The sequence below is a fragment of the Argiope bruennichi genome, chromosome 9, assembly GCF_947563725.1.
Source record: "Argiope bruennichi chromosome 9, qqArgBrue1.1, whole genome shotgun sequence".
NCBI lineage: Eukaryota > Metazoa > Arthropoda > Arachnida > Araneae > Araneidae > Argiope > Argiope bruennichi.
In genome coordinates this window covers 111,954,489-111,969,934 of record NC_079159.1, presented here as the reverse complement: position 1 = coordinate 111,969,934, position 15,446 = coordinate 111,954,489, and the positions used below count along the sequence as shown (strand labels likewise).

General features: G+C 31.5%; 1 protein-coding gene and 1 long non-coding RNA gene across 10 annotated transcripts in view; one reads left to right on the top strand and one right to left on the bottom strand.

Moving 5' to 3' along the window:
- The window catches only part of LOC129983793 (TGF-beta receptor type-1-like), an 804,684-nt gene that overhangs the window by 647,836 nt on the left and 141,402 nt on the right, over positions 1-15,446 (top strand). The gene's annotated exons all lie outside the window — the stretch shown is intronic.
- The window catches only part of LOC129983795 (uncharacterized), a 37,437-nt gene that overhangs the window by 7,285 nt on the left and 14,706 nt on the right, over positions 1-15,446 (bottom strand). The window contains exons 1-2 of one of the 2 annotated variants that reach the window (XR_008785453.1): positions 7,724-7,834; positions 5,118-5,222 (exon numbers count right to left, since the gene is read on the bottom strand). The exons of the other annotated variant lie outside the window; for it this stretch is intronic. This is a non-coding gene — a long non-coding RNA (uncharacterized LOC129983795). Of the gene's footprint in view, positions 1-5,117; positions 5,223-7,723; positions 7,835-15,446 lie in introns of those variants that run through there. 2 annotated transcript variants of the gene reach the window in all.

The following is a 15,446-nucleotide window of genomic DNA, read 5'->3' as shown; positions in this document are numbered from 1 at the left end:
TTATACCTTGATCACACAGGGCTCTTCTATTTATATTCATACACCCGAATAGTTATGCGAATAATATATATATCCCGCCCGGCCTATTTATTTGCGCAGACATAATAAACATCCCGACTCCTTTCATTAGCTATGCTTTTTTTCACTTCCAATTTCCGAAATACCGTCTCGGGCACATAAAAAAAAACCGAGCTTATAGGCGACCGAGTGTCATATTTATTGAGAATTCCCTGCAGACCAATCATCGTAAATGAGCAACAATGTATCGAACTGTTACACGAACAGAAGAAGCTAACGGGTTGTGCTTTCGTCAAAAACTAAAAGAGGAAGAAAGGAGCGGCTATTGCATCGTTCCTCAGATTGGAGAAAGTGCTTCGCTTTTTTAGGAACTTTTCTCTATCAGACGATGAGTTGTTTGTGCAATACTTGACCTTTCTCTTGTTCTTTTGCTTAAAGGTTATTCGCCTACCCCAGTGATGCAAAACTTGTGGTTCACAGGAAGATTTAAGAATAAATAAAGTAACCAGATTTTCAGTTTTTAAAAGATGGACTTGAGACAAATCAAGCAAAAGTGTGATATTCCCAACCCTTTAATTAACTGATACCAACAACCATTTAAAAAAAATCTTGTTATCTTAACACAATTGTCCAGTATAAGCATATTGTAAATTACTGTATAGACATTTTAAATAGCATTATTTCGAAATACATTTTTATACTTTTCTACTTTTTGAAGAACTTCATGTCCATTCTTTCATTACAACTATGAAACATATGTTTCATTAGCTCACCTTTGAAACTTTTTTTTCCTTTTTTTTTTGTTATTTTATGAACATTATTTTTCGTATTGAAGACTTGTACCTAATTTGATTTAAAAAAAAATCAATGAATAACCAATCAATTATTTATTTTAGACTTAAGAATTGTTCATGTTAATAATAAGTTCAAACTTTCTTTGATTCCATATTTTCAAAGCCAGAAGCAATCACTTTTCCGATGTTCTATTGCTGAACGTCATTGGTTCTATTGAAAAATGTCGCCAGAATTTTTGACCGGAATTCGAGGCTCCGAAAATATGCGAAAGTGTTCTAAAAGCAGATGCCATGACTCCGTGCAAATAAATACAGATTTATTTGTGGAAAATAACTGCATGGATGGCATTCTTTGAAAATATTTCTTCGAAGCGTTAATATATGCATTGATAAGCATTAATAATGATCTCTCTATTACTTAAAATCAGAAATAATTTCTATTTAAAATACTTTTGAAGTCGTGTAAAATCTTTGATATATTAATTAAATCGGTACTTATTAATTTTGCCAAGACCGTCCAATTAATAACATTTTCTGAATTCTCTAGTTCGTATAAAATTCTGTTTAAATGAAGCTCTTTTAAATACTTTCCGAGTTCCATTTATTGTGAAATTTGAAATCCTCTCGTTTCATCATAAAACTTTCAGATGCATTCAGCTGTGTGTTTCAAGCATGGGATCACATGCGCGTCGAACTCATTTCAATGGAAAATATCCTTCTTAAATATGGCGAAATTTTCATCGAAACGCATCTTTCTACTTATTTATTTAAATCAAAATGTTACATTATCTGAAAGGCAAGTTTTTCTTCTCTAACATGTTCCAACTTATCATAGAATTTATTCAACTGATAACCGTGATATCCCGATACACCGTATTTGCTTACCTCTTCATATCTGTGTGTCTCACCGAAAACTTAGTAACTCTTCCTAAGTTTATTCATAGGACAGTTGAATAAGCATTCATAAGATCGCCTTTCGATAGATAAATGGAGTGATAATTGAAAGACTGCTTTTGGCTTTTGCACTCTTTCTGCAGTTCTCGTACATTCCTCATAAACCTTTATAGTGTGTTCATTATTAATGCAACACTAATTGCGACAGAAAACTGCAATATATTTGTAGCCTTATGTGAATATTGCAATGAATGAGTATACATTTTAATATTATTATAATATTACTTTAATCCATTGCGGGTTATTTGAAATTGTGAATTTTAGTGCAAAGCATGAGGAAAATTTCTGCTTTTCAAGTTGTCTCCACGCTCTGTGAATTACTACTGTTACAAAAAGCAGTGGAAGGTAATTATAATTATTTTGTATATTCCAGTACGTGGCTTTTTTTAAGTTTTAGTTATATCAACATCCCTTTTATAGCAACACTAGGCTATTTCGAGGCGCACCTCGTAATTTTGAACCGCGATCAGATGACGAGGACGACATTTTATCTGGAACGCCCTCTTCAAACTTCCACACCACACCAGTGGGAGGACGTTTGGCCCCGGCGGATTTAACGTGCACCAGACCCCTTACACGGCGAGTTTTCGGTGGAATCGGGTCTCGAACCAAAAACGCTCCGCTTCCAAAGCCTAGACCTTACCACCAAGCCACCGCGGTCTTCTAATACGTGGCATTTCAAGCTGATATTACAGAGGAAGTCACGCAATGAATTCTCATGCTTAGTGAAATAATCTTTTTCTTAAAACACTAAAGCATTTAACCTCATACCTTACGATTTTAGTTCACTTCCTGATTAGATGATACATCCTATTTCGAACATTTATTATTCTAATTTGTATAATATGAAAACATTTGAGATATTGAAGCGTTTTTAAGTGATTTTCGCAATTATTGACATTAAGTGACCTTTATTTAGTTGCAGATTTAAAATTAAATATTTAGTAATTCAGTGTATGAGTCAGACTAATTATTATATGTGAAGGTGTGTGTTAAAAATAAGTTATATATTCAAGCAGAATTTAAATTCCTAATAAACGGCGCTTTGTGCAAAAATTTATGTAACATATCAAAGAATTTTTGAGAGTGGTTTGATCTCAGCTTACAGTTTTGCACCACGAGTTTGAGGATGAGAAGGTGCGAGGTAATCCTTCGGCTTTTTCCCTATTACGAAGAATATATTAATGGTTTAGTCTTGAGTTATATCAGTTTCAATGATGATCAAACACATACATTTTGAAGGGTGGGGTGTGGCGTGCTCAGTGATGCTTTAGAACTTTACTCTCAGTTCCAGTATTGATGTCATGATTACTTTTATTCATATTAACCCAGAATGGCATGGAGAGTTTAGCTGTTTTAGGTTAAAATAGTATTTGTTATTAATCATTATGACAATTTTCTTATTTAAAATTAAAATTTGTTGAAGTTACAAATTCAAGTATGGAAATATGTTAAAATCCTATTGAATGACCTTGTCAGTGAATAATGCACTTAGTGGTTCTTAGGGCTATGAAAAGAACTCGGTGCAGAATGAATATCTTTTATTCTGAATGTAGATTTTTTATCCTTTTTATCAATGTTTGATATTTGAACTATTTGTGAAATAAATCAGTTATTTTCAAATATGTTGAATTGAAATGAAGAACATTTTAAGTGAGCTCCTTTTATTGAAAAATTGTACTTCGTGTACTTTCAAAATACTACTTTGTGTGTATTTTGTTGATTTTATTACTTCTTGTTTCCCTGCACGCTTAGAATTAAATAAAAAACGCAGTATGTCGCTTAATTTGGTTGCTAAATGTATAAATATTTTAATATATAATTCTAATATAAAATTGCATAATTCTTTTGGAGATAAGACACGGAAAATTTAGTTTTCCTTATGTTTCTTCATAAATTAAATTAGCTATAAGCCGTCCACTACTCAAAATTTGAAATGTTTATAAAATTTCATGTTTTGTTTTTAGGTAGTTTTTAATGATTATAGACCTTGTAAATTGTCTTCTTTGAGTAAAAATATAGCATAAAACTCATGCTATTTAATTTTTCTGTGTCTATTTAAATTGTAATTGCGATTGTATTGTAAGAAAAAAAACTTCCTTCTGCAAAAATTTCTAGTGGGGAGAGATTTGAAAAATAACTCTTTTAACCTAAAATTTCTAGTCAGAATTATGGTAGCATGATAATATTTTAAGTTTGTTCCTTTGATCTTGTCTTTGTCTGGCATCATTCATTTCATTTTCTGCTCAACGATATTTAAGCCCCGAAGTTTACAGAAAGATTACAACCTAATAACGTTAACATGTTAATTAAAACAAAAGTGAGAACGAAGTTAATATCCAAAGAAATAAACTGTATCATTCGTAATTAATCTCGCATTTTGGAGAGTTTAAAAAAAATAGAATGGATTTGAATTTTATTGTAATAATAAAAATCAAATATTTTCTTAAAAAATTACAGCAATGCAATTAGGATAATTTAAAAAAGAGGTGTTGATAATTGAAAAGATTATAAGCATAATTATAAAATAAGATGATGTAATTGAAAAATAAACTTTACAGAAAGCTGTAAAAATCCTTTTTGTTGCCATGATACAGTCCGTTGTTTTGGGAGATAAATTCTTAAAATTCGAATTAAAATTTTGAAGGGAAAAAAAAAACATTTTTTTTTATAATATTTATAACTCAGATTAATTACATGCCAGATTTTTTCGTTATAATTTCGTTCGCTTACTCTGTAGAGTATTGCATATTATGCGCAATGCTCCCAAATCGGCATTTAAAGAAAGTATGTCAATTTAAAAATATTATTTTGCTGAAAAAAAAACTAAACATTTAGAAACTAAAAATTATCTACTTTGTTTCTGGGAATATCTCTGTAAAATTCCTTATATGTAATTAATTCAAAGTAATTGTAATTAAGCTCATTCACTGCATCTAGTTTTCAAACTAGCGAAATTCAGATAGCCAGCTTTTAGTAAACGAAACCGTTCGATAGAGTAATAATTCACGAATGTGTTCTATTCCGAGACAGCAGAAATCAAATCCCAGTGGAACACGTTGTTCCATCGTGATTTCGCAACAGGTGCGAATTTTGCAGTCATCAGCATTTTGCTTCTGTGCAGATTTTTTTCCTCCCTCCATAATATGTACTAGTTTAACTGCTTATACTTCCAGTCCTTATCTAGTGCTTTTATGCTAGACCTTGAACGTGTTTGAAAGCATTAACTTGAACGTTATCTTTGATAAAAGTGTGTGGAGAGCTGAATTTCCATTTGATCCCCTCCCCTGACTTTGAATTTTGATATACGTTATTTTCCGCTTCAATCTTTTTGAGTTAAAAAGTACTTACTCGAGAATTCTTGATTTCTACAGAAGTGTTTTTAAGGAATGGCCCTTTTTTCTTGTTTTGAACATCTCGGTTTCCTTCATTCAATAAATCTGCTGTATCCGGTAGCTTACATAGAAATGAGAAGTAAGAGATTGATTAGTGACTTTACCTAAGTAATTATTCTGAAGAAAAACATGATCTAAATACCGTGTCTGATTTTAATGAATAATTCACTATATCTGAATGTTAATTTCTTATTTTTATTCCATAATTGACACTAATGGTGGACAATACGAACTAGATCATTATTTTCAGATATATACTGATTTGTGATATTAAAAAAAATCTGTTGTTATGGAATCTTGCACGCATTTAATGATTTTTTTACGAATTCCTAAGTTAAGTTTTAAAATCTACCGCTTGTGATGCCACTTGATTATCGTGGCCAAACTTTATCGAAAGTAAGCTGGCATTTTAAGTTTGTGAGACCAAAAATATGGTCTATAATAAAATAACTTCAGAGAACTTTTAAGCATAGTAGAAATAAAGTTTAAGCATGAGAAATTTCAGTAGTTTCTATTGTATATTTCAATAGTATTCCAATTTCTGTTTGTTCATTTTCAAGATACTGACATCTACTTTTTTGCAAGTTATAATTAAATTAATGGACTTGTGTCAGTGTTTTTGCAAATAATACGAATGAAATTTATAGTAATAGGCAGTAATGAATTTTAATGCAATATTCATTTATTTAATCAAGTATTTTTTGAAAGGTTGATTTTGCATTTTCATGTCTAGGGGAGGGTGCATATGGCCTGAAAAAATATGTAAAATTTGTTTTCTTCAAAAAAGTAAAAGAACTTTTAAACTTTTCCCGAAGTATTGGTTACCATTTGAAAAACTGTATTAAAAAATGAAAAGTTCCAAAAAATACTCTTAAGTAGTCCGCTTATTCTTTTTTTAACCTGCTTGGGTCTTCTCTTTATGCTAAACATCGCTGCTTTGAAATGGGGAACTCTGGATTCATTCGCAATCAAACGAAAAAGAGATCTCACTGTCCGTAAGCAGTAGTCAAATAGTAGACGAGCCCTGTGCATCAATCATTCAATGACAGAAATGACTTTTTATTTTATTTTTTTCCTGCTTCTCCCGATGATCAATAACAAAGCTGATTCTTAGGAACCCTACAGGCAACGGGGACATAAACAAATTTTATGATAGAGTCGCCCGGATTCGTCCGCTGGAAGAATTTAAAAGTCTTTGATAATCGGTAACAACCAGAAAATACTTTTTTTTTTACTGGAATATCCCTAGATTTATTTCTTTTCCTTTTCTTCTCTGACAATCGGGTCTTTGAATATACGATTAAATCCGTCCGTCCCGTTTCGAAAAGTTTGGGTAAAGTATTTTTTCGTGAATACTTTCCGATGCAAGAAAGTTATTTTAACGGAAATATGCTGCGAATTCCGAAAAATTGATATTTCTCTTATACATATCTCCAGTTTTACAAATAATTTTAAAAAGTTATCTGAGAGAATGGAACAAAATGGACTTCATTCATTTATTCCATTATTTATGACTGGTAACAATTATTTTCAATAAGCGGAACATTTGTGTCTTTCGAAAATTACTAACTCCCCGCGGCTACAATTCTGGCTTCAAGTTCAGTTTCTGTTCTTAAAAGTGAGACAAAATCATGCATACATTCAAAATTAAACGCATCTCATTATAAATATTGAAACTTTATTTAATTAATCCGACTATAATTAATAATTTCCACATCCGGAATCTCCTCCAATATCCGGAAAACAATTTTTGTGTAATAGGTATTAAGAAAAAGGCCATTTCCTTGTTTAATTCAAGTAAATGGTATTTCTGTTAATTGATCCATCTGTAAAACATCTTGATGATCATTTCAAACATATAAATTTTCTCTAACTCTTAACTTTTAAATGCAATCTGCTGTGAGACTGCGCATGTTGGATTTACTGTTTCATCTTTAGCGCCTTTCATATTGGTTAAATGGAATCAATTGAATTCATTTCCTATGGTTGAATGCAATACAAAATCTACGGTTAAGGTTTTAAATATGTGCCATTTGAATCGATTGAATGTTTCGAAATTATGTGGTCATGTGTCCGACTCCTGTTGCACATGCTTATACGATTTTCATTCCAGTTATTTCACGTAACCCAATTTATTCTCTGAATCAATGTGGTTGGTGTGACATTGAATTCTCTTTCTAATCGCACATAAATTAAGTTTTTTGCACATTAAAACAGTGCGCGGTTGAAAGTTAATTGTTTAAAGAAATCGGTTTTCTTATTATAGCGGGAATTTTAATTAATACTCAACTGAAATTATGTACAACATTAATTTTTTTTTCTATTGGAAAGCTCGTGGAAAAGAATTATTTTCTATCTTAGAACCTTCAAAAGTAACACAATGATTCTACCTAAACAAAAAGTTGTCTGATATTGATTCGAATGCTTCTTCTACTTTTTTTTTATCATGTGAGAACATGATATTGTTTTGGTTAGGGGGTTTTGAAGCTCGAAATCGCGTAGGTGATGAATAAAGCATAAATGGCAAATTCCATCATCTTTTTATCGTATACATTTTTTTACCTGTTTGTACCAGTATTGCATCATTTGTTATGTATTCTCCTTTGAAAGCAGATGCGTTTTTAAAAGGTTGATAATCATAGATGTCATTTCATCTCAAAATCGATCGAGCTCCAAAACTTTGTTTGCCAGCTAGAAAAATTGAAAATGAAAGTTAAAAAAAAATTATCATTATATAATATATATATAGATATATATATATAGAGAGAGAGAGACTCGTGATTGTTTCAAACCGGTTTAAACTGCTTAATGAGTTTAATTAACACAGATTATAAAAATAATAATGTTCTCATGTGATAACTTGAAATTTGCATTTGTAGATTTCGTTTTAATTTTTTTTTTCTTTCTGGTTTTTATACTTGAGAAAAAAGATTTTTGTGGCATTTTGAGATTTTTAAAGCTTTCGGGTTTTTTCTTTCTTGTAAGCTATATCTTTCATTCATTCCCAAAGACCTAGTGAATAAAACGGCCAATGCACTGTAACAGGATTGGGTTCGGGTATTGGTAGATGATAACATGCATTGCAAATTTATTGTTAGTGATTTAGGTTGGTTTTCGAATGTTGAAAATTGTGTTCCAATTTCACGATATAAATTCTAATTATTTTCATTTAAAATATATTCATCGGTTTAATGTGAAAATTTGAGACATTTTAAACAAGAATAGAAATGCCTCTTTTTTTCGCATGTATGTGCTTTGTTTCTTTTTACTCATTCATAGTATAAGTTATTTTTATGTTTTTCTCTTTTTGTATGAAAAACAATTTCACGTCCTTTGCATAAAGTATTCGAACTTAGAACCTTATTTAAAAATAGTTATATGTCTTTCGACTCTGTGTTAAAGCTATGCGTTTGAATTATTTTAAATATTAAGTTAATTCATAAAAGTTTTGAATTTTTTTAGGAGATGGAAATTTTTAAAGCAACGGAATCGATTCGCGTTTCAGTTTCATGACAGATATAAAATGCACTGTGGATGATTCCAAAATTAAATTGGCTTGGTACATTTGATGATCATCACGGAGTCATGAATTGCCCGGGTCTCTTATCAGCGATGAGCCGTCCCTTCTCTGGATTGCGTTTTAATATATTCTTATCAAATTTTGATCACTTCCTCATCTTTATTGAAGTGTTAATGCCACTTATCATGTGGAACTTTTCCAATTATCCATCAGCAAGCCGGTTACTCAAATCATTTAGTACTTTATCTATCCCTTACAACTGATAATAATTCCAGATCAAATTTGATACTGTTAATAATTCGAGATCAAATTTGATACTGGTAATAATTCGAGTGACGATGGTTGTGTTCTGTAGGATAAACTGGCTCAAAAGATGAGATTCGTCTGTTTTCATGTCAATAGTTCCCTAACTTTTTCGACTCGTTGCGGCTTTGATCTACTCAAATTTTTTCCACATCACTCTATGTAAAATTTCAAAAAGTACTGTTTTTTGCAAAACAATCGACAGTTTTTGTATAGTTTAGATAAAAGTAAATAAAACACTATGTGGATTACATAAAAATGCATTGTTTAGACATTGATAAATAAAGTAACCGATGGATTGCTGCTGATTGCACTTTTTTTTTTTTTTACCTCCTTCATCTTTCTCGTGTGCGAAGTTTAGAAAAGGTATCGTAATCATCAAAAATATTCGAACTCAAGACTTTGTCTACGAACTCAATCTTCCTGAGTCTGAAAACACATTTTTGTCTTTGTCTATCTGAATTTGCATATGATAACTCGGAAACTCTTGGGGTTAAATGGCTGAAATTTTGTATATGGAATTACGATCAAATTTATAGATTTCTGTCAAATTTTGAACGAAATCAACTCTCGGGAAGTCTGTCTGGCTATTCGAACTCAGTAAATTCCACAACTACAAGACTCAAAGATAAAATTTGATTCTCAAGTTTAACATTTAAAATATAGATATTGTGAACCAAATCCGTGAAACGATCTGTGTTTTCGCATGCATGTAAACGCAATGATTTAAATCAACAAAATTCGGTATGTTGTCTTGTGCCGAAAACCTAGTTTCATGTTAAATTTTGTGTGAATCGGCCGGCAAAAAAATGTCTAAAATACATATTCCACTGATAGATTCAGGAAAATGGCTAGATTCACGCCAAAGATCTATATTTCGTAACTGCCATTTACCAGTACCATGTATGGTATTTCGGCCTTACTTAAGTCCGCCATTTTATGCAGATGGAGTGGGGTACGATATTTTCTTTGGAAGGGGAAAATCATTCCTGTTGGTTCAAATCATAAAGTGGTCTAAGCGACCTTCTTTTTTTTTTTTTTTGTTCTTTTTCGAATTTTGTATTATTATTTGATCACATGCTTTGCCGAATTTTATACTATTAATCAATCACATTCTTTTTCGAATTTTATACTATTAATTAATCGCGTCCTGGCCTAGGGGTAGCACGGCTTCCCCGTGATCTAGGTGTTCAGGATTTGAGTCCTGGTTCGGGCATGGTTGTTCTCTTCCTTGTGTTCTTTCTGTGAGGTGCGTGAATGAGCCCCCCACCCCTGTAAAAAGAGGTTGTGCAAGCGAGTGTGTGTGTGCTATCTTCATATGAGCTAGAAGTAAGACTTCTGCCCTCGGGTGCTCAGGGGTCTTTACCCTCAAAGCTACTGCGTAAAATTTGGCTTAAAATAGTCACACGACAAAAAAAAAAAATCACGTTCTTTTTCAAATTTTATATTATCATTTAATCACGTTCTTTTTCAAATTTTATATTATCATTTAATCACGTTCTTTTTCAAATTTTATATTATCATTTAATCACGTTCTTTTTCGAATTTTATATTATCATTTAATCACGTTCTTTTTGGAAATACTATTAATAAATCGCGTTCTTTTTCGAATTATACTATGAATTACTTTCTTTTTCGAATTATACTGTTAATTATTCACGTTCTTTTTTGGATTATACTATTAGTTAATCACATTAATCGAATAATAATGTAATTGTCAATGGTCTAGTTCCCCGCAAATCAGAAATAGCAGTTGAAATTGAAATTCTCTGAGCTCTGCGTTTTGAAAACACGAAATTATATATATTTTTTAATTTTAAAAAACTTATCTTGGAATACAGCTAAATAATCAATAAATTAAATTGATGAAAGAAATTCCAGCGGAGAGATTTTATGGTTTTTCTACCAAATTTGAAAGTAGATTATATACAGGTAGATATGTAGCTGTAAAATTAATTTTATTAAATAAAAAATATCGACTTTAATATAAAATGAAATACTACAAAAGAAAAGAGGTAATGATTCTTAATATTTATAATGCTTGGAAGTAACAATTCTGTGAAGAAATCTGCTGCTATAAGAAAAATGTAATTATTTATTCGCTGAAATATGAGATTCGTCATGTTTTTTTAAAAATAATTGTTCATTTTAAAATCTGCATGAGAAAAAAGAAAATTAATCTATTTTTAATTTTTTTTTTTCCTTAATTTGGATTTCTATTCATATTGGCTGATAAGAGCTATAATCAATAACAAATCAAACTGCATAAAAATCTGTAGATTTTTTTCTTCATTCAATTAGGTAATACATTTTTAAATAAATGCTCTTAAATAAATTGAACAAAATCCATTTTATTATACAGTTTCTTTCCATTAATTATTGATAGCTAATATCTGATAAAATGTCTCAATTTTTTTAAAATTAGAAATGCATTCAAGATTCTTCTTATGAAAGCAGTGATATCACTCAAGTGCAAGTTCCTATATTTATGCTGTAATTGCACTGTTTTCCTGGCGATGAATAGACGAGTACGTCCTCTAGATTACTGCATATTTAAATATATGTTTGGGATGATGCAAAAAATTTTATTTCAATAGCACAAATAAGTTTTTCTTTTTTTTCCGGTTTCCGGTTATGTTCAATTAGATTTATTTTTACATAAAATTACAATACATAATCTCTGCGCCCAGACGGACTAAGAATTGTCACAAAGTGCTTTCAAAAAACCGTTTAAAACATGAAAAACATTTCGCGGAACAGATTTCCATACCCGTTAACTTGTAAACAAATTATAGATTCCACTTTCGTCTACAAAATGGAAGGAAGCCAAGGAAAACAAAGATACCGATTGTAAAAAGTGCGAAATACACATGTATATTGTCTGTCTATGGTGTTTGTTTTTTTTTATAGTTGATGGTGTTTCAAATCCCTCTATAAATTCAACTTTCTATTGTTATTTTTATGCCTTCTACCGTCCTGACGGATTGACTGTAATATATGAGGAGATATTTTAATCCCTGCTCAGACAAGTGCGTCAGTTTTTAAAATAACTATTACCTCGAAACCTTTTAGTTATTCTTCCAGTATTTACATTAAGCAGTTTGCTTTAAATGTGTTTCGATACGCATCCGACGCATCTTAACCAGTCTTGTCCCATCATGACTGTTCTCCACTCCACTCTGTTCGATTACGATTTCAATTGCGAACACTATCGATATTTACAGTTTAATTAAAGCCCACTCGCTTGTGATTGATCAATTAATGGCGAGATGCCCCTCTCAATCCGCTCGAGGCTGCGGTCAGAGCTCTCCGAATTGCCGGTAAATCATTTTCGGAAATTTATTCGCCACGACCCTCCTGTAAAGAAATCGCCGCTCTAACGAGCAGTTCTAGATAATCTTATCTTAATGATTACTCTCTCGATTATTGCACGATTAGTCATTTTTGTAATAAAATTGATACAGCCGTGAAAACTATGCTTCTTTTTCACAAAGTAATTAACTGAACGTGCTTTTAATTCTTGCACAGGGGGGACCAGAAAAAATAACACGTTTAAGAATTTATAAGTATTTGAGGCAGCTGACACGTCATTTGGATCTACTGGCACATAAGGTGGTCCAAATGTTTTTATCGTCATATGGCATCATAATTTTCTCACTTAATTTCGTAATCGATTGTTTACAAAAGAATAATCAACTTTATCTATATCTATACTTATAATAAAGCTCAATGTGTGTGTGTGTGTGTGTGTGTGTGTGTGTGTGTGTGTGTGTGTGTGTGTGTGTGTGTGTGTGTGTGTGTGTGTGTGTGTGTTGGCGCTCTACAGGCCAGACCGTTTGACATACAGCTACCAAATTTGGTACATGTATACCTTGGAGGTTGGGAATGTGCACCTGGGGTTTCTTTTTTCGAATTTTTAATTAGAATTTTAATTATTAATTAAAAACTAACTTTCCCGCCAAAAAAAATCTTCCATTATCCCCAGCGCCAAACGAGAAAGGCTTCAGTTTTTTTTTCTCCCAACAGTAATGAGGCTAGGGTTAAAATTTTTCGGCGGATTATTTCAATCGGTTCTGTTTATTTTCTTAATGTTTGATGCATTTAAAATTAAACATTGTTAATGAATCAATCTTTCAGATTCATTCTGAAGTACTTTTGAATTAAAATAAAACAGAATAAAGGAAATTAAAAATTTCTACTCCGCATAGCGTTACCCCAACTGGCGTAGAAAAAATCACGTATTTGCGTTACGTAACCGGCGAAGAAAATTCACGCATGCGCATTCTGTTCTGATTGTTGCTATGACAACGTTATCAATGGATGATTTAAATTATTTTTGGGTTAGTTGCATGCTTTTGTAAGTAAATTGTATTTATGTTAGTTATATATTTTTTGTATATGCTTATAGTTTTAAGTACACCGTTTTTTAAGTAGTTTTTTTAAAACCTGTTTTCAACCGTTTATTTTAAACGATTCGTTTTATTTTCTTAGTGTTTGATGCATTTAAATTTAAACATTGTTAGTTAATCGATCTGCTCATAATGAATCTAAGAAAATTTTGTTGACCAACTCTTGAGATATTACATAAATTTAAAAAGATATTCTTTAGTGCCCATAAAGTTTAAACGCTGAGTGACTCTATTTTCAGTAATCAGATTATAAAAAAATGCTTTGTTTCAGTAAAAATATTATTATATTAATTGAAGATAAATTCTTTCCACTTTAATTTAAAGCATAAATTCTACGGGTGCTAACAGAAAATGAGAGAGATACATATTACGTTATGACTGAAGGCCTTTATAATATTATGAATGAATTATATGATAATCAAAATTTGAAGTTTTAAAATATTTTAATGAAGAAGCTATTAAAGTAGAAATTGCATAAAATATTTAATTATTGAAATCTTAACGAACATTAAGATTGGCGAACCAGCTGGTCGCCAAAGGCGGCTAGTTGTTTAATAGATTTCTTAAGAAATACTTTTATCTTTATGCCCAGCATTTCTGTATTGCGTTGATATTAGGTTATGACTCTGCATGAGTTTTCTTTCCCATCATGTTGCGAACTACAGTACACTCCCGAGTATCCGATTCACGGCTATCCGGCCTAGGTACTATCCGGCCTAGTTTTCCTTTATCATAATTAAATGAAGAAGGCAAGGCTTTGCATTGAAAAATTTGCCAAAGCATTGGAAGCGGGCTTTTGTTACGATCCTCCTATGTGTCGTGTGCAAAATACAAGTTGTGACAGGAAAAGAGCAGCGTTCTGCTCGTTGTTGATTATTTCGTCAGTATGCAACAGATTTCAGTTGCTGCTGTCTATGATTATAACTGCATAGTAAGTAAAGTATTCGCGAATTGTCCTTGGGGTATGCTTAATATTTTTTAAAGACCACTGCAGTGAAGATTTCGAAATGGGTAATAAACGAAAAAAAGTTGTAGTGACTATGGAGGAGAAATTATGCTCTATACAGCGACTAAACTCTGGTGTAACAGCAAAAAATATAACTTCGGAGTTAGGAGTTGGGAAAAGTACAATGGAGAACTCGTAAAAAAATCGAATAGATTTGTCTAATACAGAAGCAATTATCTTCATTTTCTACACGATTGCGGAGAAAAAGATTTTAAAAAACTGGTGTGAAAATACTCACATTTCCAGTTATTTTGAGAAGAGTTGCTGGAGGTTTGATAATAAAAGAGCAATAAACAGAAACCCTGCAATATTATCAGCTTTTTTTTTTTTTTTTTTGGTATGATACAATATTGGGTAAATAGATTTCAAGCTTACTCTGACATAGTCTGTCCTGGATAGTAGATCAGGATCAGGACCTCTTCTTGCCAGGGACATTTATTTGATGACATATGATCCAGTTTTAAAGGTAGTTGATGGTTTCAGTAGAAATATTAAACTATTTGCAGTTGTAAAAAACCAGCTTCATTCCTTCTCATTTTTCTGTATGTGATTCCGTGCCATCATTATTATTTATTTATGAATTTATACAGTATTTTCCATTTTCAATTCACCATTCTACTGCTTTCTAAATATGAGGAAAAAAAACAATGAAATAAACTTGTATTTAGATGCTCAAAGTTCTCTTTATTAAAAACACACCTGTTACTTACATTCAGTTTAAAGCAATATTTGTGGAATAAACATTTTTTCCCTGACTGGAAATGAATAGAAACTCTGAATTTGTATATTTTTTGTGTGTGTTTTCCCCTCTCTTTTTATATCAGTTATTCTCAAGCAAACCATTCTTCCCAGGCTCCTGACTTTGATGTATTAAATAAAAGTCAAAATGTCTCGGTTCCTTTTGAATTATTTTGCATTAAATAGGTATCTTCGTGTATCGTTAGATGGATGAGGTTATGCTGTACTCCTGTTCAGACTTTTAAATGCAGAACTTCGATAAGAGAGTGTTGTGTTTCAGATGTTTGCAATAGGGTTAAGCCTCGAAAT